The 22595-nt window shown below is 37.0% G+C and overlaps 1 long non-coding RNA gene across 2 annotated transcripts; it reads right to left on the bottom strand.

Moving 5' to 3' along the window:
* Nucleotides 1-9095: 9095 nt before the first annotated feature.
* Nucleotides 9096-20628, bottom strand: LOC132521267 (uncharacterized). 2 transcript variants are annotated; one of them, XR_009540786.1, is made up of 3 exons: nucleotides 20419-20628; nucleotides 19970-20339; nucleotides 9096-10278 (listed from the first exon to the last, which is right to left on the bottom strand). It is a non-coding gene; the product is annotated as an uncharacterized LOC132521267 (long non-coding RNA). The 2 variants fall into 2 exon arrangements; XR_009540787.1 differs by lacking the exon at nucleotides 9096-10278 and adding an exon at nucleotides 17993-18248.
* Nucleotides 20629-22595: the final 1967 nt, after the last annotated feature.

Raw genomic sequence — 22595 nt, 5'->3', positions numbered from 1 at the left:
TCTTTGACATTTCACGTGTTATCCAACGGGTTTTATAGTGTTTATAGATATGTGGACCCCTAGTATTCTGTGTTCTAGTAAATGATGTAAATACATGCCAGAACTGATGGGAGAAATTTGCAGTTAAATAGGTTATCATCACTTCATGAAGAAGTGGTCTTTATACTTAGCAAGAGTTTAGTGGTTCCACATAATATTGTTAAAATGTTTATATAATTTAGATGTCATTTATTAAGTGGCTTGATGTAGTTGTAACTCCCTAAGTGTGTGATGGGCTGTGTCTTAGTTCAGGCTGCTATAACAAAGTACCTAGCCTGGGTTGTTCATAAAGAATGAAATTTTTTCTCATAGTCTAGCGCCTCGAACTTTGAGACCAGGGTGCCAGCATGATCAAGTTCAGGTGAGGGCCTTCTTTCAAGTTGCAGACTGCCAACTTCTCAATGTATATTCACATGGTAGGAAGCTGAGAGGGAATGCAAACTCTCTCCTGACTCTTACAAGGGCACTAATCCCATTCATAAGGGGTCCACTCTCATGACCTCCCTCACCTAATTCTAATTACCTCCCAAAGGCTCCACCTCCTACTACCTTCACATTGTGGAGTAGAATTTCAACTAATGAATTTGGGGGGAAGACAAACACTCAGGTCATAACAGCCTATGTAATGATGGATTATTGCTTAGATATTCTCTGCATGATAGACACTCATCTTTAATTTCTAACCTCATGAATTAAACACGATCATCAACATATACTGAAAACAGTTCAGAGACAGGTACAGGGCGATAGGTCCACAATCCCTCATCCCAAACCCTTGTGGCCAAATGTTTTAGAGTTCAGAAGTTTCCAAAATCTAGAACTGTAATGGAATGCATATGCAAGATATAACACCTGCATGAGGTTCCAGATGAACACCTGGTAGTCAAACATGATGCTCAGAAAAATTACAGATATTTATAAAGTATAAAATATAATGACTAGATGTAACTTCTATCAATTGATGTCACATCTTCTTACTGAATTAGTTTGGGTCAGGCTAGGTTTTGACACAAAGTGAATTATATGGAAAACAATAACAGTTTTCAGAGATTTTGGATTTAGAGAATATGGGTAATCGATTGTGTACATTTACTAGCTCTGATAACCATGCAAGAAGAAGAGGGTTATTTATTAAATACTTGGGATTCAGTAATAGTTTAAGGAAATTTACCTTCATTATATCATGTGATCCTCAAATCAAGCCTGAGATGTATGAGTCCTTACATCTGAATAAGTTATTCATCTCAAAAGTGGAGTCCCCCTTGAGAACCAATTCAGGTCCTAAATTCCTTGCATCTGCCATTACAGCTACCCCATGCTGCTGAGAATACTTCCACTTGGTTATATTCCTTTTATGTTTTTTAGAGACCCAGAACAGCATTGAGTCCAATAAATACTCAGTAAATATCAACTGTTTATCAACTAGCTACAGCCATTAGATAGTTCTGGGCTTTTATAGAGCCATATATTCCAGTCCAGTTCTGTTTAGACCCACAGGGTCAGTAAGCCAGACTTTACAACAATAAAGTTCTTAATAGTATCAGTTTTCACAAACTGTTAATGCAACTGAAGCATGCCTAAAATGGAGAGGATAAGTCATATAAAAGAACCTAGTCCAGATATGTTTAAGTATATTTATACATAAATTTAACAAGATGTACACACAATAACAAATGACTTTTGTATATCTAGAGCCCTTTATTTATTTATTTTTAATGGGGTTTTACTTGATTTCACAGAATCAGAGAGTCTTACAGTGAGAAAGAAACTTCAACACTCCTTATTCCAGCACACCCATTCAATAGTCAGATGCCCTCCTGCAGCTCCACAGTGAAGCTTTGCGGCAAAGCATACAGTGACAGGGAGAGCCCCACTTTCTGAAGGCAGCTCTGTTAGAAAGTGCTTCCTTATGCTGACACACAAATCTATTTCCCTGCAACTTCCTCCCACTTGTCCTACTACTACCCTTCTGGGACCAAACAGAACAAGTCTAATTCTTCCACATGGCAACTCTTCTAGTATTTGGAGATAAATGTGATGGCCTCTCTCATCCTTCCCCTGCCCCATCTTCTCTAGACTAAATCTCAAAACTTCTCATACCTTGCCATCTGTGTGTGTGTGTGTGTGTGTGTGTGTGTGTGTGTGTGTGTGTGTGTGTGTTCCCTGACTATGATCCACTTTGTCCACATTCCTCAAAAAATGGGCTAAAAATACTCTTGATTAGGGGTTGCAAATTCAGATACTTCCAGGGACTAGATCCTACTAAAGGTAAATGTGTGGCTATGGCCCGGTGTAAAGACATAAGGAGTGATAGGAGTTGGACTTAACCCATGACATAAGGCTTTCATATTTAAAACTCGGAACCCATGTGCTGGCCAAATAATATTGGAGCATGTGAGCCATATTTGCCCTTCTGAGCCACCAGTTATCTGACTAAAGTAAAGCTGACTGTCACCTCCCTGATATGAAAGAGGCAGCTGACATTATATTATACTAGCTATTATATGTGTTTGTGCATATATATACATATATGTATATATAATATTATATATGTTATAGGTATTATGGGTTTTATTTGTTTTATATAGTTTATAATATTTTCTACAAAATAATTTTATACTATAATATAATTATAATTTTTACATTGTGCATTATATAATTTATATATGGTATAAATGCTGAATTTTACCTAAGCCCTGTAACCATGGAAAGCAACCTCCCCTCTTGTGGGAGGGGAAGAAACCTCCCCTCTTGTGGGAGGGACAAGACAGTGGTATGGGATTAAGAGATACAAACTGCTATGTATAAAATAGATAAGAAATTGGGATATGTTGTATGGCACAGGGAATTATAGCATTATTTTGTAATAAATTTTTTTAAACATCTTTATTGGAGTATAATTGCTTTACAATGGTGTGTTAGTTTCTGCTTTATAACAAAGTGGATCAGCTATACATATACATATATCCCCATATTTCCGCCCTCTTGCATCTCCCTCCCGCCCCCTCCCTATCCCACCCCTCCAGTCGGTCACTAAGCACCAAGCTGATCTCCCTGTGCTATGCGGCTGCTTCCCACTAGCTATCTATTTTATATTTGGTAGTGTATATGTGTCCATGCTACTCCCTGACTTCATCCTAGCTTACCCGTCCCCTCCCTGTGTCCTCAAGTCTGTTCTCCACATATGCGTCTTTATTCCTATCTTGCCCCTAGGTTCTTCAGGACCATTTATTTTTTTCTTTTTAGATTCTATATATGTGTGTTACCATACGGTATTTGTTTATTCTCTTTCTGACTTACTTCACTCTGTATGACAGACTCTAGGTCCATCCACCTTACTACAAGTAACTCAATTTTTTGAGTTACTTTTTATGGCTGAGTAATATTCCATTGTATATATGTACCACATCTTCTTCATCCATTCATCTGTTGATGGATACTTAGGTTGATTCCATGTCCTGGCTATTGCAAATAGAGCTGCAATGAACATTGTGGTACATGACTCTTTTTGAATTATGGTTTTCTCAGGGTATATGCCCAGTAGTAGATTGCTGGGTCATATGATAGTTATATTTTTAGTTTTTTAAGGAACCTCCATATTGTTCTCCATAGTGGCTGTATCAATTTACATTCCCACCAACAGTGCAAGAAGGTTCCCTTTTCTCCACACCCTCTCCAGCATTTATTGTTTGTAGATTTTTTGATGATGGCCATTCTGACTGCTGTGAGGAGATACCTCATTGTAGTTTTGATTTGCATTTCTCTAGTAATTAGTGATGTTGAGCGTTCTTTCATGTGTTTGTTGGAAATTTGTATGTCTTCTTTGGAGAAATGTCTATTTAGGTCTTCTGCCCATTTTTGGATTGGGTTGTTTGTCTTCTTGATATTCATCTGCATGAGCTGCTTGTAAATTTTGGAGATTAATCCTTTGTCAGTTGCTTCATTTGCAAATATTTTCTCCCAGTCTGAAGGTTGTCTCTTCATCCTGTTTATGTTTTCCTTTACTGTGCAAAAGCTTTTACGTTTCATTAGGTCGCATTTGTTTATTTTTGGTTTTATTTCCATTTCTCTAGGAGGTGGGTTTAAAAGGATCTTGCTGTGATTTATGTCATAGAGTGTTCTGCCTGTGTTTCCTCTAAGAGTTTTATAGTGTCTGGCCTTACATTTAGGTCTTTAATCCATTTTGAGTTTATTTTTGTGTATGGTTTAAGGGAGTGTCCTAATTTCATTCTTTTACATGTACCCATCTAGTTTTCCCAGCACCACTTATTGAAAAGGCTGTCTTTCCTCCATTGTATATTCTTGCCTCCTTTATCAAAAATAAGGTGACCATATGTGTGTGGGTTTATCAAAAATAAGGTGACCATATGTGTGTGGGTTTATCTCTGGCCTCTGTCCTGTTCCATTGATCTATATTTCTGTTTTTCTGCCAGTACCATACTGTGTTGATTACTGTGGCTTTGTAGTATACTGTGAAGTCTGGGAGCCTGATTCCTCCAGCTCTGTTTTTCTTTCTCAAGATTGCTTTGGCTATTAGGGGTCTTTTTTGTTTCCATACAAATTGTGAACTTTTTTGGTCTAGTTGTGTTAAAAATGCCATTGGTAGTTTGATAGGGATAGCATTGAATCTGTAGATTGCTTTGGGTAGTAGAGTCATTTTCACAATGTTGATTCTTCCAATCCAAGAACATGGTATCTCTCTCCATCTATTTGTATCGTCTTTAATTTCTTTCATCAGTGTCTTATAGTTTTCTGCATATAGGTCTTTTTTCTCCTTAGGTAGGTTTATTCCTAAGTATTTTATTATTTTTGTTGCAATGGTAAATGGGAGTGTTTCCTTAATTTCCCTTTCAGATTTTTCATCATTATTGTATAGGAATGCCAGAGATTTCTGTGCATTAATTTTTTATCCTGCAACTTTACCAAATTCATTGATTAGCTCTAGTAGTTTTCTGGTAGCATCTTTAGGATTCTCTATGTATAATATCATGTAATCTGCAAACAGTGATAGTTTTACTTCTTCTTTTCCAATTTGTATTCCTTTTATTTCTTTTTCTTCTCGGATTGCTGTGGCTAAAACTTCCAAAACTATGTTGAATAAGAGTGGTGAGAGTGGGCAACCTTGTCTTGTTCCTGATCTTCAAGGAAATGGTTTCAATTTTTCACCATTGAGAATGATGTTGACTCTGGGTTTGTCATATAGGGCCTCTATTATGTTGAGGTAAGTACCTCTATGCCTACTTTCTGGAGGGATTTTTATCATAAATAGGTGTTGAATTTTGTCAAAACCTTTTTCTGCATCTATTGAGATGATCATATGGTTTTTCTCCTTCAGTTTGGTAGTATGGTGTATCACAGTGATTGATTTGCGTATATTGAAGAATCCTTGCATTCCTGGGATAAACCCCGCTTGATCATTGTGTATGATCCTTTTAATGTGCTGTTGGATTCTGTTTGCTAGTATTTTGTTGAGGACTTTTGCCTCTATGTTCAACAGTGATATTTGCTTGTAGATTTCTTTCTTTGTGACATCTTTGGCTGGTTTTGGCATCAGGGTGATGGTGGCCTCGTAGAATGAGTTTGGGAGTTTTCATCCCTCTGCTATATTTTGGAAGAGTTTGAGAAGGATAGGTGTTAGCTCTTCTCTAAATGTTTGATAGAATTCGCCTGTGAAGTCATCTGGTCCTGGGCTTTTGTTTGTTGGAAGTATTTTAATCACAGTCTTAATTTCAGTGCTTGTGATTGGTCTGTTTATATTTTATATTTCTTCCTGGTTCAGTCTCAGAAAGTTGTGCTTTTCTAAGAATTTGTCCATTTCTTCCAGATTGTCCATTTTATTGGCATAGAGTTGCTTGTAGTAATCCCTCATGATCCTTTGTCTTTCAGCCATGTCAGTTGTTACTTCTCCTTTTTCATTTCTAATTCTGTTGATTTGACTCTACTCCCTTTTTTTCTTGATGAGTCTGGCTAGTTTTATTGGCATAGAGTTGCTTGTAGTAATCCCTCATGATCCTTTGTCTTTCAGCCATGTCAGTTGTTACTTCTCCTTTTTCATTTCTAATTCTGTTGATTTGACTCTACTCCCTTTTTTCTTGATGAGTCTGGCTAGTGGTTTATCAATTTTGTTTATCTTCTCAAAGAACCAGCTTTTAGTTTTACTGATCTTTGCTATTGTTTCCTTCATTTCTCTTTCATTTATTTCTGATCTGATCTTTATGATTTCTTACCTTCTTCTAGCTTTGGGGTTTTTTTGTTCTTCTTTCTCTAATTGCTTTAGGTGTAAGGTTAGGTTGTTTATTTGAGATGTTTCTTGTTTCTTGAGGTAGGATTGTATTGCTATAAACTTCCTTCTTAGAACTGCTTTTGCTGCATCACATAGGTTCTGGGTCATCGTGTTTTCATTGTCATTTGTTTCTAGGTATGTTTTGATTTCCTCCTTGATTTCTTAAGTGATCTCTTAGTTATTAAGAGGTGTACTGTTTAGCCTCCATGTGTCTGTATTTTTTACAGATTTTTTCCTGTAATCGCTGTCTAGTCCTATAGTGCTGTGATCGGAAAAGATACTTGATACGATTTCAATTTTCTTAAATTTACCAAGGCTTGATTTGTGACCCAAGATATGATCTATCTTGGAAAATGTTCCATGAGTACTTGAGAAGAAAGTGTATTCTGTCGTTTTTGGTTGGAATGTCCTATAAATTTCGATTAAGTCCATCTTGTTTAATGTATCATTTAAAGCTTGTGTTTCCTTATTTATTTTCATTTTGGATGATCTGTCCATTGGTGAAAGTGGGGTGTTAAAGTCTCCTACTACGATTGTGTTACTGTCAATTTCCCCTTTTATGGCTGTTAGCATTTGCCTTATATATTGAGGTGCTCCTATGTTGGATACATAAAGATTTACAATTGTTATATCTTCTTCTTGGTTGATCCCTTGATCATTATGTAGTGTCCTTCTTTGTCTCTTGTAATAGTCTTTATTTTAAAGTCTGTTTTGTCTGATATGAGATTTGTTACTCCAGCTTTCTTTTGATTTCCATTTGCATGGAATATCTTTTTCCATCCCCTCACTTTCAGTCTGTATGTGTCCCTAGGTCTGAAGTGGGTCTCATGTAGACAGCATATTTACGGGTCTTGTTTTTGTATTCATTCAGCCAGTCTGAGTCTTTTGCTTAGAGCATTTAATCCATTGGTAGTTATTGATATGTATGTTCCTATTTCCATTTTCTTAATTGTTTTGGGTTTGTTATATTAGGTATTTTCCTTTTCTTGTGTTTCTTGCCTAGAGAAGTTCCTTTAGCATTTGTTGTAAAGCTGGTTTGGTGGTGCTGAATTCTCTTAGCTTTTGCTTGTCTGTAAGGATTTTTATTTCTTCATCAAATTTGAATGAGATCCTTGCTGGGTAGAGTACTCTTGGTTATAGGTTTTTCCCTTTCATCACTTTAAATATGTCCTGCCACTCCCTTCTGGCTTGCAGAGTTTCTGCTGAAAGATCAGCTGTTAACCTTATGGGGATTACCTTGTATGTTATTTGTTGTTATTCCCTTGCTGCTTTTAATATTTTTTTCTTTGTATTTAATTTTTGATAGCTTGATTAATATGTGTCTTGGCATGTTTCTCCTTGGATTTATTCTGTATGGGACTCTCTGCACTTCCCGGAATTGATTGACTCTTTCCTTTCCCGTATTAGGGAAGTTTTCAACTATAATCTCTTCAAATATTTTCTCAGTCCCTTTCTTTTTCTTTTCTTCTTCTTGAACCCCTGTAATTCGAATGTTGGTGCATTTAATGTTGTCCCAGAGGTCTCTGAAACTGTTCTCACTTCTTTTCATTCTTTTCTCTTTATTCTGGTCTGCAGTAGTTATTTCCACTATTTTATCTTCCAGGTCACTTATCCATTCTTCTGCCTCAGTTATTCTGCTACTGATTCCTTCTAGAGAATTTTTAATTTCATTTATTGTGTTGTTCATCATTGTTTGTTTGCTCTTTAGTTCTTCTAGGTCCTTGTCAAACGCTTCTTGTATTTTCTCCATTCTATTTCCAAGATTTTGGATCATCTTTACTATCATCACTGTGAATTCTTTTTCAGGTAGACGGCCTATTTCCTCTTCATATTTTTGCTCTGGTGGGTATTTACCTTGCTCCTTTATCTGCTGTGTTTCTCTGTCTTCTCATTTTGCTTAACTTACTGTGTTTGGGGTCTCCTTTTTGCAGGCTGCAGGTTCGTAGTTCCCTTTGTTTTTGGTGTCTGCCCCCAGTGGCTAAAGTTGGTTCAGTGGGTTGTGTAGGCTTCCTGGTGGAGGGGACTAGTGCCTGTGTTCTGGTGGATGAGGCTGGATCTTGAACTTCTTGTGGGCAGGACTGTGTCCGGGGGTGTGTTTTGTGGTGTCTGTGACTTATTATGATTTTAGGAAGACTCTCTGCTAATGGGTGGGGTTGTGTTCCTGTCTTGCTAGTTGTTTGGCATAGGGTGTCCAGCACTGTAGCTTGCCGGTCATTGAGTGGAGCTGGGTCTTAGCATTGAGATGGAGATCGCTGGGAGAACTTTCACCATTTGATATTACATGGGGCCAGGAGGTCTCTGGTGGACCAATGTTCTGAACTTGGCTCTCCCACCTCAGAGGCACAGGCCTGACACCCGGCCAGAGCACCAAGACCCTGTCATCCACAAGGCTCAGAAGAAAAGGGAGAAAAAAGAAAGAAAAAAATTAAGTAAAATGAAATAAAGTTATTAAAATAAAAAAATTAAAAAGTAATGAAAAAGAGAAAGAAAGAAGAGAGCAACCAAACCTAAAACCAAACCCACCAATGATAACAAGTGCTAGAAACTATACTAAAAAAACAAAAAGCGAAAAGAAACAGACAGAACGCTAGGACAAACAGTGAAAGCAAAGCTTTACAGACAAAGTCATACAAAGGATACACATACACACTCACAAAAAGAGAAAAAGGAAAAAAATATATATATATATCGTTATATATTTATATATATATATATATATATATATATATATATATATATATATATATATATATATATCATTGCTCCCAAAGTCCACCTTCTCAATTTGGGATGACTCATTGTCTATTCATGTATTCCACAGATGCAGGGTACATCAAGTTGATTGTGGAGCTTTAATCCGCTGCTTCTGAGGCTGCTGGGAGAGATTTCCCTTTCTCTTCTTTGTTCGCACAGCTCCGGGGGTTCAGCTTTGGATTTGGACCCGCCTCTTCGTGTAGGTCTCCTGAGGGTGTCTGTTCCGGCCCAGACAGGACAGGGTTAAAGGAGCAGCTGCTTCGGGGACTCTGGCTCTCTCAGGCCGGCGGGAGGGAGGGGCACGGAGTGCGGGGTGGGCCTGCGGCGGCAGAGGTCACCGGGACGTTGCACCAGCCTGAGGTGCGCCGTGTTCTCCCAGGGAAGTGGTCCCTGGCTCCTGGGACCCTGGCAGTGGCGGGCTGCACAGGCTCCCCGGAAGGGGGGGTGTGGATAGTGACCGGTGCTCGCACACAGGCTTCCTGGTGGCGGCAGCAGCAGCCTTAGCATCTCATGCCCGTCTCTGGGGTCCGCGCTGATAGCCTCGGCTCGCGCCCGTCTCTGGAGCTCCTTTAGGTGGTGCTCTGAATCCCCTCTCCTCTTGCACCCCGAAATAATGGTCTCTTGCCTCTTCGGCAGCTCCAGACTTTTTCCCGGACTCCCTCCCGGCTAGCCGTGGTGCACTAGTCCCTTCAGGCTGTGTTCATGCAGCCAACTCCAGTCCTCTCCCTGCGCTCCGACCAAAGCCCGAGCCTCAACTCCCAGCCCCGCCCGCCCCGGCGGGTGAGCAGACAAGCCTCTCGGGCTGGTGAGTGCCAGTCGGCACCGATCCTCCATGCGGGAATCTCTCTGCTTTGCCCTCCGCACCCCTGTTGCTGCGCTCTCCTCCGCGGCTGTGAAGCTACCCCCCTCTGCCACCCGCAGTCTCAGCCCGCGAAGGGCCTTTCTAGTGTGTGGAAACCTTTCCTCTTTCACAGCTCCCTCCCACTGGTGCAGGTCCCGTCCCTATTCGTCTTTTTCTTTTGCCCTACCCAGGTAGGTGGGGAGTTTCTTGCCTTTTGGGAGGTCTGAGTTCTTCTGCCAGCGTTCAGTAGGTGTTCTGTAGGAGTGGTTCCACATGTAGGTGTATTTCTGACGTATTTGTGGGGAGGAAAGTGATCTCCACGTCTTACTCCTCTGCCATCTTGAAGGTCCTGTCTAGAGCCCTTTAAAATAAAACAATTATTAAAGATACTAAAAAATGAGGAAAGCATATTAACTATCTAAAGGTTTTTTAAAAGCACATGATTTTGAACGTGAAATTGATTTGTTGACTTATGACAAGCATTTTAAATAATTTTTACTTAGAATCTTATATTAGCTACAGCTTTTCACCTCAACTTTTCTGTTTACTAAGCTTTTTTAGAGCTCCCTCTACTGTTCAAATTTGAACATGCTCATTGAAATTTACTAAGGAAGGTAACGAGGTTTAGATACACACGACTTGCTGAATATATATTTGTAATCTGAGAAAGAATAGTATCTTCACTCAAAAAGTGAATTTCCCTCACTGCCTGTTTAAAGCCATCTGTATGATTTTTAAGCACTGATCCTCAAATAATAAAAATCCATGTGTAGTAGAATATATGGATGCATTTCAAAAATTTATGTCCCAGCTTTACCTATAAATATTTTATTTTCTTAATCCATGTGTGACAAATATGCCTCATAAGGAATATAATAATAAACATCCTAAAGTTTACAAAAGGTAATTAAAGAAGGCTTAAAATATGTGCTTCATAACTCCAGAAGGTGAGCAATATATCACGTTTGCATAAATGATGTAAAATTATGTAAGGTCTTTTCACCTTTAAAATGTCTGAAGACTTACAGCTCCTAAGTTAAATAAATGTTAAATATTACCCAGAATTATGAAAAAGAAACCCAGAAATACTAACACAGCATTAAATTCACAAAAGAAAATATTCTCAAAGGCAAACTTCTATGTTTTTGGTTAAGTTAGATGTTATGAGACAAAGTTTTCCTTATCAGAATTAACATAGTGAGTGAAAAGATTTCCTATTATTGGGGCAATGTGTGAATTTCAGATTGTTTCTTACTTAAAATAATATATAGAATGTTCTTTATTGTGATTAAATCACAGTCACTAAAATATGAAAAGTCATAAAACATCTTTTCAATAAAAAACCAAGAGTATCTATGAGACTTGGAGATTTTTGTACCAAGATTCCAAGAAACAAAATGGTAATTCCGTGATATAAAATCGTCTAGGTGTGAAGCCCCAATTAAGATAATGGTAGTTCATTAATTCAATAATTCAAAAGACAAAGTACAAGAAGATAAAGCTTAGCAGTTAAGGATATACATTAGTTACATATTTCTCTAATGAACTCATATTTAACAGTACATAATTAATTAGTCAGGAAGTACCAGGAAACTTTAAGTGAAATTATATTAACCTATAGAGAGAAAAAGTAATTTATAACTGATATCTCTATTTTGGGAATAGAGAAAAAAATCTTTTTTTTTTTTTTTTCAGATTTCAGAAGGCTGGTCTTTTTCAAATCATCAGTGAGCCTCATTTATATATTCTAAAGAATTTTAAAATCCCAGAGATGGAGTTATAGCCTCCAAAATAGAGTCATAGAAATGTTACAGACCTTAAGAAGTGGTACTGCAGACTATGGGTATTTGATAAATATGTTTTCTATATGTTTCAGTCAAAAGAAAAGAGAAGGATTTGGGATATGTGTCCACTTACTTATTTAGCAAATGCTAATATAGTACTTCCTCTGTGCTAAACACTTTATAAATACGAATACAAACTTATTGAAACCTCATAATAGGTAAGTACTATCATTATCCTCATTTCACAGGTAAGGATATTAAAACATAAAGAAGTTAAAGAAAAGAACTCACAACTAGCAATTAGGGAAGCTGATATTTAAATCAGGGCACCTGATTTCAGAGTCTATGCCTTTAACTCCTCTATCATGCTCACATCTCTTTACTCTCTTTACCCCTGACTGGGAAAGGTGGATTTTTATGAAATCATGAGGCTGGAATTGGATCAGTGTGAATTAGAGGGTTTGGTCCTGGTGTTATCTGGAGAAAGGTAAGAATTGCATTATTTTCCATCCTCCACATTTTGGTCAAAACCCCATTTACTTAAATAATGTGCTTAAATAATAGCCAAAGAGGTTAATCTGATGTCTTTTTTTTTTTCTTGCAGTATAGTTGATTTACAGTGTTGTGTTAGTTTCAGGTGTACAACTAAGTGATTCAGTTATACGTACATATATCTATTCTTTTTCAGATTCTTTTCCTTTATAGGTTATGACAAAATATTGAGTATAGTTCCCTGTGCTATACAGTAGGTGCTTGTTGACTACCTATTTTATAAATAGCAGTGTGTATATGTCAATCTCAAACTCCCAATTTATCCCTCCCCCCACCCCCTTTTCCCCATTGGTAACCATAAGTTTGTTTTCTATGCCTGTGAGTCTATTTCTGTTTTGTATATAAGTTCATTTGTATTATTTCTTCTTCATTTTTTTAGATTCCACATATAAGCAATATCATATATTTGTCTTAAAAGTTTATAGGAGTCCTCCCTGACTACCTATTGGTATCCTCATGAAAAAGTAAATGCTTAGTGTCTTCAAAAAAGGAGTAAAACTCTAAAGTGGATTGCAAAATTTTGTGCATAAGTACAGATATGCACATTTTAGGAGGAGAACTACCATAACTTTCTTAGTCACAGATTAATATATGATCCCCAAATGGTTAAGAACCACAGGAAGCAAATTCAAGCTCCTTCAGGAAAAATTGCAAGCAGCATCTCCCTCCACACCACCTGATTCTGTAGCTTTTGTCTGTCCTACCCTCAGGACACAGTGAAGTATGTTATTCTTTGAACAACACTGTACAGTCTTAGAAGTCTGAATCCTTAGCTACTTTCCCAGGTCTTACAGCACTTACTGCCTCACCCTCCCTTCTTCCTCTTGCTACTTTGGATCTTAGTCTCTTCATTAGTATAGTAGGAATCCATTCAACAGTCTCGTGTTTTTCTTTTTTCTTTCTTTTTCCTTGGGGGGGGGTTATTTGTTTTGTTCAAGTATTGAATTAATTTAATTAGTTTAGCACTTAAATATTGACTGGGACAGGATAAATATAAACTCTTTATTCTTTTTATGTGGTTCAAAGGTTATGGCTTTGAAATCAAATAAATCTGGATTAAGATCTCAGGTGTTTGTTTTGTTTTGTTTCCTGCACCAACCATGTAATTTGGGCAATTAGCCTAATATCTCTAAGACTCAGTTTTCTCTACAAACTGGGTGTGATAAAGCTATTTAACTGGGTAGTGTTGACAAATCAATTTAAAAATTATCTAGATGTGCCCTTTTGAAATTCTGTCTGAGCATTGTCAAATACTCCACCTAAGAGTCAGCTGGAGTCCTAGGGAATTGTAAGTTTGTTTGATTTACTATTGATTAGAGCTAGACTGTAAAGTTAGATGTTAACTTTTAGAAGATGGATAAGTAACATAATTTCTGTCCACTGGATAAGATAACCCCAAAGGTTACATATTTATTGCCTGGCAGGATGTTAACCAACTTTGTATCTAATTTTGCTACATTATTCCTGAGATTTTTTTTTTCCCACTAACTTTATGTTAGGCAGCCTATTTTATTTTCCTATGAACTATCTTTAATCATCTTCATTAATTTGTTTAAAAAAACAATCTGCTACAGGAGCTCATCATATATATTTTTACAAGCATATTTTTAACTTTGTATACTTTAATACAGGTAGCTAAGTAAGTGCTTTAAAATTTATTTGATTACTTAATTCCTGAGCACTTTTTGTAATAAACCACCACATGGAGATACTCATGCTCTCTTCACACACAAAATGCCCTTTAAAAGCTTTTTCTTCTTGTTATTATTCCAGCCATCCTCCTTGGCCTAGTTTTAAATGCTTTCTCCTTCAGGAAGTCTTAACTAATTCCACAAATCAGAAGTGACTGCACTCTGTGTTCCCATAGCATTTTCTGTGTCATTGAAATTAATCATGGTTATTTGTGTATATGTCTTAACTCCCCTGATGAACTGGAGTGTGTTTGAGAGCAGAGATTTTATCTTATTCATCATTTAATACACACCATTCCCCACATTGTGCTTTGCCTTACCACGTATAGAATAATAAGTATTTGTTTATTAGATTGAGGTATGAAAAGCAATGAAATGAGTCAATTAAACTTATTAAAATAACAAAATTATTCAAATTGAGGGGATGAGTGGTATAATAAAATCAGGGAATTAATCACCAGTAAAACATAGAGAGTAAAAAAGTACTGAGGTTCTTTTATTATGCAGTTACATAGATTTACAAAGCTCTAAAAAGAACATAGGAAGTAAACTCATTCTGGAGATTGTTCTCTTTATATAGCCTACAACTTCTAATTAGAGCTTTGTAAATCTAATTGCATAAAAATTCAATGATGTTAGCAAGTCTGTTTTTATTACCTAAAACAGCATTCCCTTTATAGCTTCAAGTTATAGAATAATATAAAGAAATCATTTTAGTATTGATTGCTCATCAACAACTTTATAATTACTGACAGTGTAATATGTGGTAAATCACATCCCTTATGCACACTATTTTTTGTCTGTAAAATTAAAACATACCTCTTTCCTATCACAGAAAAACATTATGAATATGAGCTGTGCTAAGTCTCCTTGGGCTTCAAGGGGAAATGAATTATATACACCTGTGTAATAGAATATGTCTTCTCAAACTTCAATGTATATATAGATCTCCAGGGAATCTCGTTACCATGCAGATTTGAATTTAGTATGTTTAGACTGAAACCAAGAGATTCTACATTTCCCATGAGCTCCCAGGTGCTGCCAGTGCTGCTGGTCCAAGGACCATACGTTGAGGAGCAAGGAATTGAAAAAACCATTTAAAAGCTGAACTTCCTCTGGGAAGTTCTTCTAACTAACCTTTTAAAATTTGGCCTTGGGCTTCCCTGGTGGCGCAGTGGTTGAGAGTCCGCCTGCTGATGCAGGGGACACGGGTTCGTGCCCCGGTCCAGGAAGATCCCACATGCCGCGGAGCGGCTGGGCCCGTGAGCCATGGCCGCTGAGCCTGCGCGTCCGGAGCCTGTGTTCCGCGAAAGGAGAGGCCACAACAGTGAGAGGCCCACATACCGAAAAAAAAAAAAAAAAAAAATTGGCCTTATTATTCTATAAACTTGTTAAGGGTGTAGAAAAATATCTTTCCATCTCTTTCTCAGTGAAAATGAAGAAAAAAAGAATACTTATCTTGCAGATATTAGCCCTATTCCTGATATTTCATAAAAACCTGAAAAATTCAACAATTTATACTGCTCTACTTTAATAATTTCCATTTTTCTCATTTCTGTACATTTTTAATGTGCAGTGCAATACAGAAGGTCATTTAAACATGGAAATTTCTTAGAGGTAAATCCCGATTTTGCTCTGTTCTAGAAAATAATTTTTATCTTACTTAAAAATATTTCCAGTTAGTAAAGAATGCTTTATTTTTCAGCACTCAGAATAATGTAAGTTCCAGTGTGATATTAAAACAATTGACCATGTACTTTCATGATGCCCTGTAATAACCGTGGTAATTATATTATTTTTAAGTGTTCAGATTGGACAGCAGGAAATTATAAAATGATATTTTACTTGTCACAGGCAGATATCTTTGTTTTTTTAGAGGTAAAAAGTATAATAGACAAGAAGTTTAAGAGAAATCTCCCCCACCAACTTGGACCAACAAACATAAATTGTTCTCTATAGAGAAGCAGACAGTTCACTTTTTATCTTTGTTTTGAAAGGTTAAAGAAATATTTCTTTTATGGTCTGTAATTCACTTGTTCAACCCAAATGGTAGTGTGCTAAAGGAAGTGATCTTAAAATTCATATTTTAACCCAGAAAATGTCAATCATATAACAGTCTCCACAATAAAGTCCTCAGTAAAATTTCTGAGAAAATTTAATTTAGTTGAGGTTTTAGATTTGGGGTGTGTGTGTGTGTGTGTGTGTGTGTGTGTGTGTTCATGGAAGGATTTTAAAGGACACTTCTCTTTTCACCTAGAATATGCTACAGTTTTTTGAGTTTTTTTTAAAGATGTTTTCAAATTCTTAATGTAAGATGTGGAAGAATTTATAATGCATTAAAATAAATGTATAAACGATAAGAATTTCAGGATAAAATGGAGTTTACATAAACATTTAGGGGCATCTAACTAGAATTCTACCACTTAAGAATATGTCATATGTGTGTTAACTATACAGTCCTTCTTAATCCATGTGTGGATTATGTTTGAGTGGAAGAATTATTATATTTGAAAAGTACCTGTCATGACAAACAGCATGCTCCATGTTAATTCCCTTTTGAATTACTAAGTAAATGTAAAGCTAACATGTAAATAATATGCCACAGCATGCATTAGCACTTCATGTACTGATAGGAACTCTTCCTAGAAGATTTGAGCTGCAAAAGTATCAGCCTGGCTCACATCATTCATGTACTTCTTTACATGGAGAACTGATTTATGGATGATATAATACTCACTACTGGCAATTCTCAAATGCAAGAATCTTGAGACTGTGACCCCATATAATCTTTAAATCCAATTAGTTTTTCTGTTTTAATCTAATTTTCTAGCTGTGCAAAGCCTTTTATTTTGTCAGCAGACCACATATCATCAGTGTACTATTGGTATAATCACAAATCAGGAAGGCTATACTTTACTGAGCTCTTAAAAGCTTTCAAAAGCCAGTTGAGGTTGTGAGTTTATTTTTAAGTCTTATTTAAAAAAGAAAGATTTGAAACCCTTTATACTTTATGTATCATTTCTTTCTTATTTTTACAGTTCACCTAAATCACTTTCAAATGTATTCATTTGTTAGTTTAATATTTAGTGACTCGTTACTGTATATTACGGACTCTGCTAGATACTAGTTATATAATGAGAAATAAGATGGACACCAGACTGTGTTATCACATGGCTCACAATCTAGGGCATCTAACAGACAAGGAAACAAGCAAATACAATTGGGTGCCATATAAAACTTGGAGCTGAACGGTGCTGCTGGAACACCTAGGGTACTTGGAGGGAAATGGGTGTCAGATGCTTTCTGGAAAGAGATTTCTAAGCAGTAAGCTCGAGAATACTAGGGATCAGGAGAGGAAATGGCAAACGGGGGCAGCCGTTATTCCAAGCAGAGAAAGCTGCAGGTGCAGAGACCCAGGAACAAGAGGCAGCAAGGTAGAGTTTGGGGAGAGGAAGAGGGCACTGGTGAGATGCTAGGCTGGAAGTAGATTTATCCTCAGAATAATTGGGGACCATTAAAAGAAGCTTTAACCAGGGAGGATGCATGGTCAGGTTTGAGCTTTAGAGAGAACACACTGGCTACAGGAGGGAGGATGTCTTGAAAGGAGGCCTGTAATGACAGCCAGCAGGACAGGATAGAGTGACCAGACCAAAGCGATAGTCCAGGGTGCCAAAAAGAGACACAACCAAACTTAGAGCAAAATTAAAATTTCCTAAATTGTTTGTTTGCAAGATCATTTCCTCTTTTCTCTAGGTACACTTTCCTCCTCAGTGAGATCCTCTCCCTTCATTTCACCTACCCAAGTTTTTCTGATCTCCTTCCCCTTTTAAGGAACTCCAATAGCTCCCTCCCTCCATTCCCTCCTTCCTCCATCTCTCTCTCTTCTTTTTTTTTAACATCTTTATTGGAGTATAATTGCTTTACAATGGTGTGTTAGTTTCTGCTGTATAACAAAGTGGATCAGCTATACATAGACATATATCCCCATATCTCTTCCCTCTTGCATCTCCCTCCCACCCTCCCTATCCCACCCCTCTAGGTGTGCTTGTGTGTGCACAGATGCGTAGACACACACACTGTCAGGTTTGAAAAATCATTAACATGTACCGACTTTGACTTTTTCATGTTAAACTATTAATTTAATTCTGCCTTTGGGTTTTAGTGTTCATCTGCCAACTTATGGAATGAAATCCTTTTCACATAGTTGTAGCATCAGCAGGATGTTCACCTTGGGTCTAGGGATTATCCTGGGAGCAAGACATATTCTTTTTTTCACTGCTTTTTATCTTGGTCCACATTAGTATCTAGAATAGTCAATTATATAACATTAGTTCTATTTGATTTGGTCAGAATTAATAACTGAGATAAAACATCTAGGTGGGTGTGTAAGTTAAAATATTTAGGAGGGATTAGAGATCAAAGCCCTAAATTAAATTTTAAAATAGTTCATGTGATCTCAAGCAAGATACTACCTTTTATCTGTAAAAGGTGTTAGAAAGGAGAGTTGGTTTTATAAAGTAAAAGGGGGGAACTACCTAGAGAGTCTCTGATTGGCAAGTGTTCTATTAAGATAGAAAGTTCGGAAGCAGGGAGAGAGTTTCTAATGAATCTTCAGGTACATTTAACAGTCTTTGGTTGGCTGCAAAGGGGGCAAGCAAGCAATTTTGGGACGTTTCAAAAGAACTGTTTAATGTTCAATTCCCTGGAACAAGTGAGGTGCTGTCTTGTGGTCAAATGGTCCTTATTGCAGGAGGGGGTTGTCCTGGCAGAAAGATTCTCAGAGAAATGTGATCAAGTAATTTGCTCTTAGTTTCTTAGGAAATCTTCTGTTCTCTAGGCCTGATCTAATTCTCTAGTATTTCTGGTTTGAATCTACCAAATATTCCTTCTTTCTTTGATTTTATTTCTTAAGATTGAGTATTACTTTCATTTTTGTGAATGGATACTTTTAAAATTTCCATTCATTAGTGACTGCAACTATTTTCTATTATCTATTTCTGTTCTTCATTATCATTTAAATAACGACATCAGAATGTAAGGGTGGAAGGAACTTAAAATATCAAGAATTCTCACATCCTTTCCTTTGGAATTTAGGGAATGGTAGATTATGCTGGTCATATTCTAATCTATTTTGTGCCCAAAAAGAAGTTATGGGAATATACTTTTGAATAAAAATTCCCAATTTTAATTTTTGGGGTTATATTATATAGAACACTAGAGTAATATTTTTCATCTCTTTAAAATTCTGTAAAATTCTTTGATAATTATTCTTCAAGAGTAATTAACAGTAAATAGGGAATTGGTATCTTTTACATTTCTGGGACTATTACACCATGTAAATCTGCAGTAATCTTGGAAGAAAGGAGGAGGGTTGGTATAGGAGAAGGAATTAAACATGATTGCTTTCTACCCATCCCAGGGAGATGGAAAGCAGTCTATTGCTATCCTTTCTAACAAAACATTGGCATAATTCTCTCCTGAATGGATTATATTTTAGAGGCTTCATCCATAATCAGAGTTTAGTTAACAAACTTCATGTACATTATATATCTTTATATATTACTACATGGTACCATTTTAACCTAAAAAAACATACATTTATAAAGAAATGAGTTAGTGATTTTAGCAAAGATTGCCAGAAAAATTCTTATCAGTAAATAAAGATTTTCTTTACTTTCTAATTCCCTTCATCCTCCATATCCATCTTCCCCATCTTCCCCGTAAGAATTTTCATTTTTGTAAAACAGATCACATGACTTCACATTGGAAACCAACCAATTCTGCTGATATGAGGTAAATTCTCAAAATACAGCTTTTGTGTGTGTGCATTTCCGTGTTCACTCCATCCTAGCATGAACCCTCCATATCAAAGAGCCAAGCATATTATTGCCTTTAATTAACACTTTTGAGTTGTTAGCATATCCAAAAGCACTTTATACAGGCTTCAACCACACCTGAGATGTAGCCAGCAACACCACATAATCTCTTTTGTACTTAGTCAAATTAGAAGCAATTTAACACTTACCAGGGGTACTGAGGAAGACATCTGGATTGAGGGTTTCAGTTTCTGAATTATACTACTTGGATGTGGAAAGTAAAAACCACTAGTACTTATTTAGGGCATCTTAAGCCTTTTCATAATCCATAAATTTTTTTCTCAAAAGAAAGGATTGCCGTCATTATCATTATCTGAAGATTTACTGAGTCACAGTTGATGAGATATAATAAGTAAGTTCAGGTTCATTAAGACACTTCAAAGTCCAACAAAGTACAGGACCTTTGTCTAATAATATCCAATCCCTCCACATTCATTATAGATCCTCTTTTCTCCTGCTGTCCCATGGACTTCATCGGTTGTTTCCTCTCTCTTCCAAATTTTCCACTTTTTCCCTCTGCTTGAGAAATAAATATATTGTAGAAGATTAAGAGCCAAAACTAGAGTGAGACTTTTAAAATCCTGACTCTGTCACTTACCAGCTTAAGACCTTGTATAAGTCCACCTTTCTGTGCCCCAGTTTCCTTGTCTATAACTGTGAAATAGCAGCAACTCTTTCAGAGGATTGTCCTGAGTATGAAATAAATCTGTATGGGTAAACATCTAGAACCTTACAGGAAATAATCCTGTTATTTTTTCCTGGACCACTGCAATTGCTTCCTCCCCTCCGTTCCTAATTCTGCTACTTACTCCCTTTGATCCTTTCTCCTCAAGAGCCAGAATAATCTTTTAAAAATAGAAATGGAATCATATTACTTTCCTGTGCAAAATCTTTTCACTGGCTTCTTACTGTCACCGTAATAGATGAAAGAGAACATCTTCACCGTGGAATTTTTTGTTCCCACTACATAATCACATCCTACTCTTTCGTATCATATGATGTTTTTAAAGCTCACAGCTATGTTTCTTTATGCTTTTATTTTTTAATTACTTTCTTTTCTCTTTAACTGTAAAGTACCATGAAGTCAAAGAATATTTTTTTTCACTAAATCCATAGAGTTTCTAGTTGAATGAATATTTCTTGAAGGGATGAAAAATTATTGAAAAAACCTTCCACAACTATTTCCACAGAAGACTTTTATCAGTATGTCATACTGCAAATATTACCTAAGAAAGAATAGAAGCTTATCTTAATTATTTAGAAATTCTTTACTTAAACTTTGGGTTTATGTGTTTGAAGGGGAGTTTTATGTCTAATTTACTGCTTCTTAAGACCAGATGGAGGTCGGCTGGAGTCATACGTATGAACTTTGGAAGCTGATAAAATAGGGCATACGTTTTTATTGCCCCTGCCAAGAAAAGGTAGGATTTTAGTTGTTACCAAAAAAACCCCTGCGCACCTGCTTTCTAAAACAGAAAATAAACAAAATACCATCTACCTTATTCAGCTGGTATAAAGATGAAATTATATGTGGCATAAATATGTCAATAGGTCCTCAAAAAGAAACCTCATTACCTTTGTCAGTCAGGGCCTTCTCATAGCCCTAATCCTTGGGCTGTCTGCCTGGGGCCACCTGCAGAAGCTACTAACACAGGGAGCCAGATAACTGAGCAGGCTGGCTTTGGTATCCACCCAGGTCTTCTGCATGCTGCTTCTGAGTTAGGACATTATGGAGAGCTCTCTTTGGGGCTGATGTGGTATCTTTTTTGTCATCTATTTTTTTTTAATTTCAATCTTCTTATCAAAGTCATCACTCCGATTATTAGACTGTTAACTTCACAAATGGTTGGTTACTTTTGTCTGATTGCTATTCCTTTTTTTTTTCTTTTTCTTTTTGGTCTTATTATATCTTCAATCCTCCTTGTAGCTCACTATCTGACCATACCACTTGATCTATCTGCTAAGCTTCATTAGCTAAAGTAATTCAATTCAAATATTTTGCTCTCTTTTGCAGAGTCTACTGCTGTAAGGGCATGGCATGCAGGAACTCAGTAATAGAGAAGCATTTGGGAGGACAATTAAATTATTTTTCCCTCTTGTTCACCCAACAGCCACCCTTCTAGCCCTCAAGAGTGAATTCATCAGTGTAAGGAAAATAGAAGCCATTTGTTTTAAAATAGCAAGTGCATCTTAGCTTTTTAAAAACTATGCTTGGGGACTTCCCTGGTGGCGCAGTGGTTGAGAGTCCGCCTGCCGATGCAGGGGATACGGGTTCGTGCCCCGGTCCGGGAAGATCCCACATGCCACGGAGCGGCTGGGCCCGTGAGCCATGGCCGCTGAGCCTGCGCGTCCGGAGCCTGTGCTCCGCAACGGGAGAGGCCACAACAGTGAGAGTCCCGTGTACCGCAAAAAAAAAAAAAAAAAAAAAAAAACTATATTTGAAAAACATACATTTCTTTAACCATAGCCACCTTTGCTCTCTGAGGTTTTAGGGCCGCTCTCTTCCTCCTAGCTCCCACTAAGAGTCACTAGGCTATACAGAGCATTAAGCCTTTACTGAACACCTGAAATTTTGCTAGTCGATGAGATTGCAATGAAGATAGGAAGTGACCCTATCCACTGCAGTAGCAGCAAAGGCTTAGGAGTTCTAAAAGGTAAAACATGAGTGTCTGTGGGCTAGTTTTAGTATTTCTGCAAGTTCAGTAGATAAAGCATCTTGAGTCTTTTCCCAAAACTAGAATGATATCAACAGCAGAACAGTAATTCTGATTATCT

This window comes from Lagenorhynchus albirostris, chromosome 5 (assembly GCF_949774975.1).
Source record: "Lagenorhynchus albirostris chromosome 5, mLagAlb1.1, whole genome shotgun sequence".
NCBI lineage: Eukaryota > Metazoa > Chordata > Mammalia > Artiodactyla > Delphinidae > Lagenorhynchus > Lagenorhynchus albirostris.
Note: the sequence above shows the minus strand (reverse complement) of the source record. Positions and strands in the feature narration are given on the sequence as shown.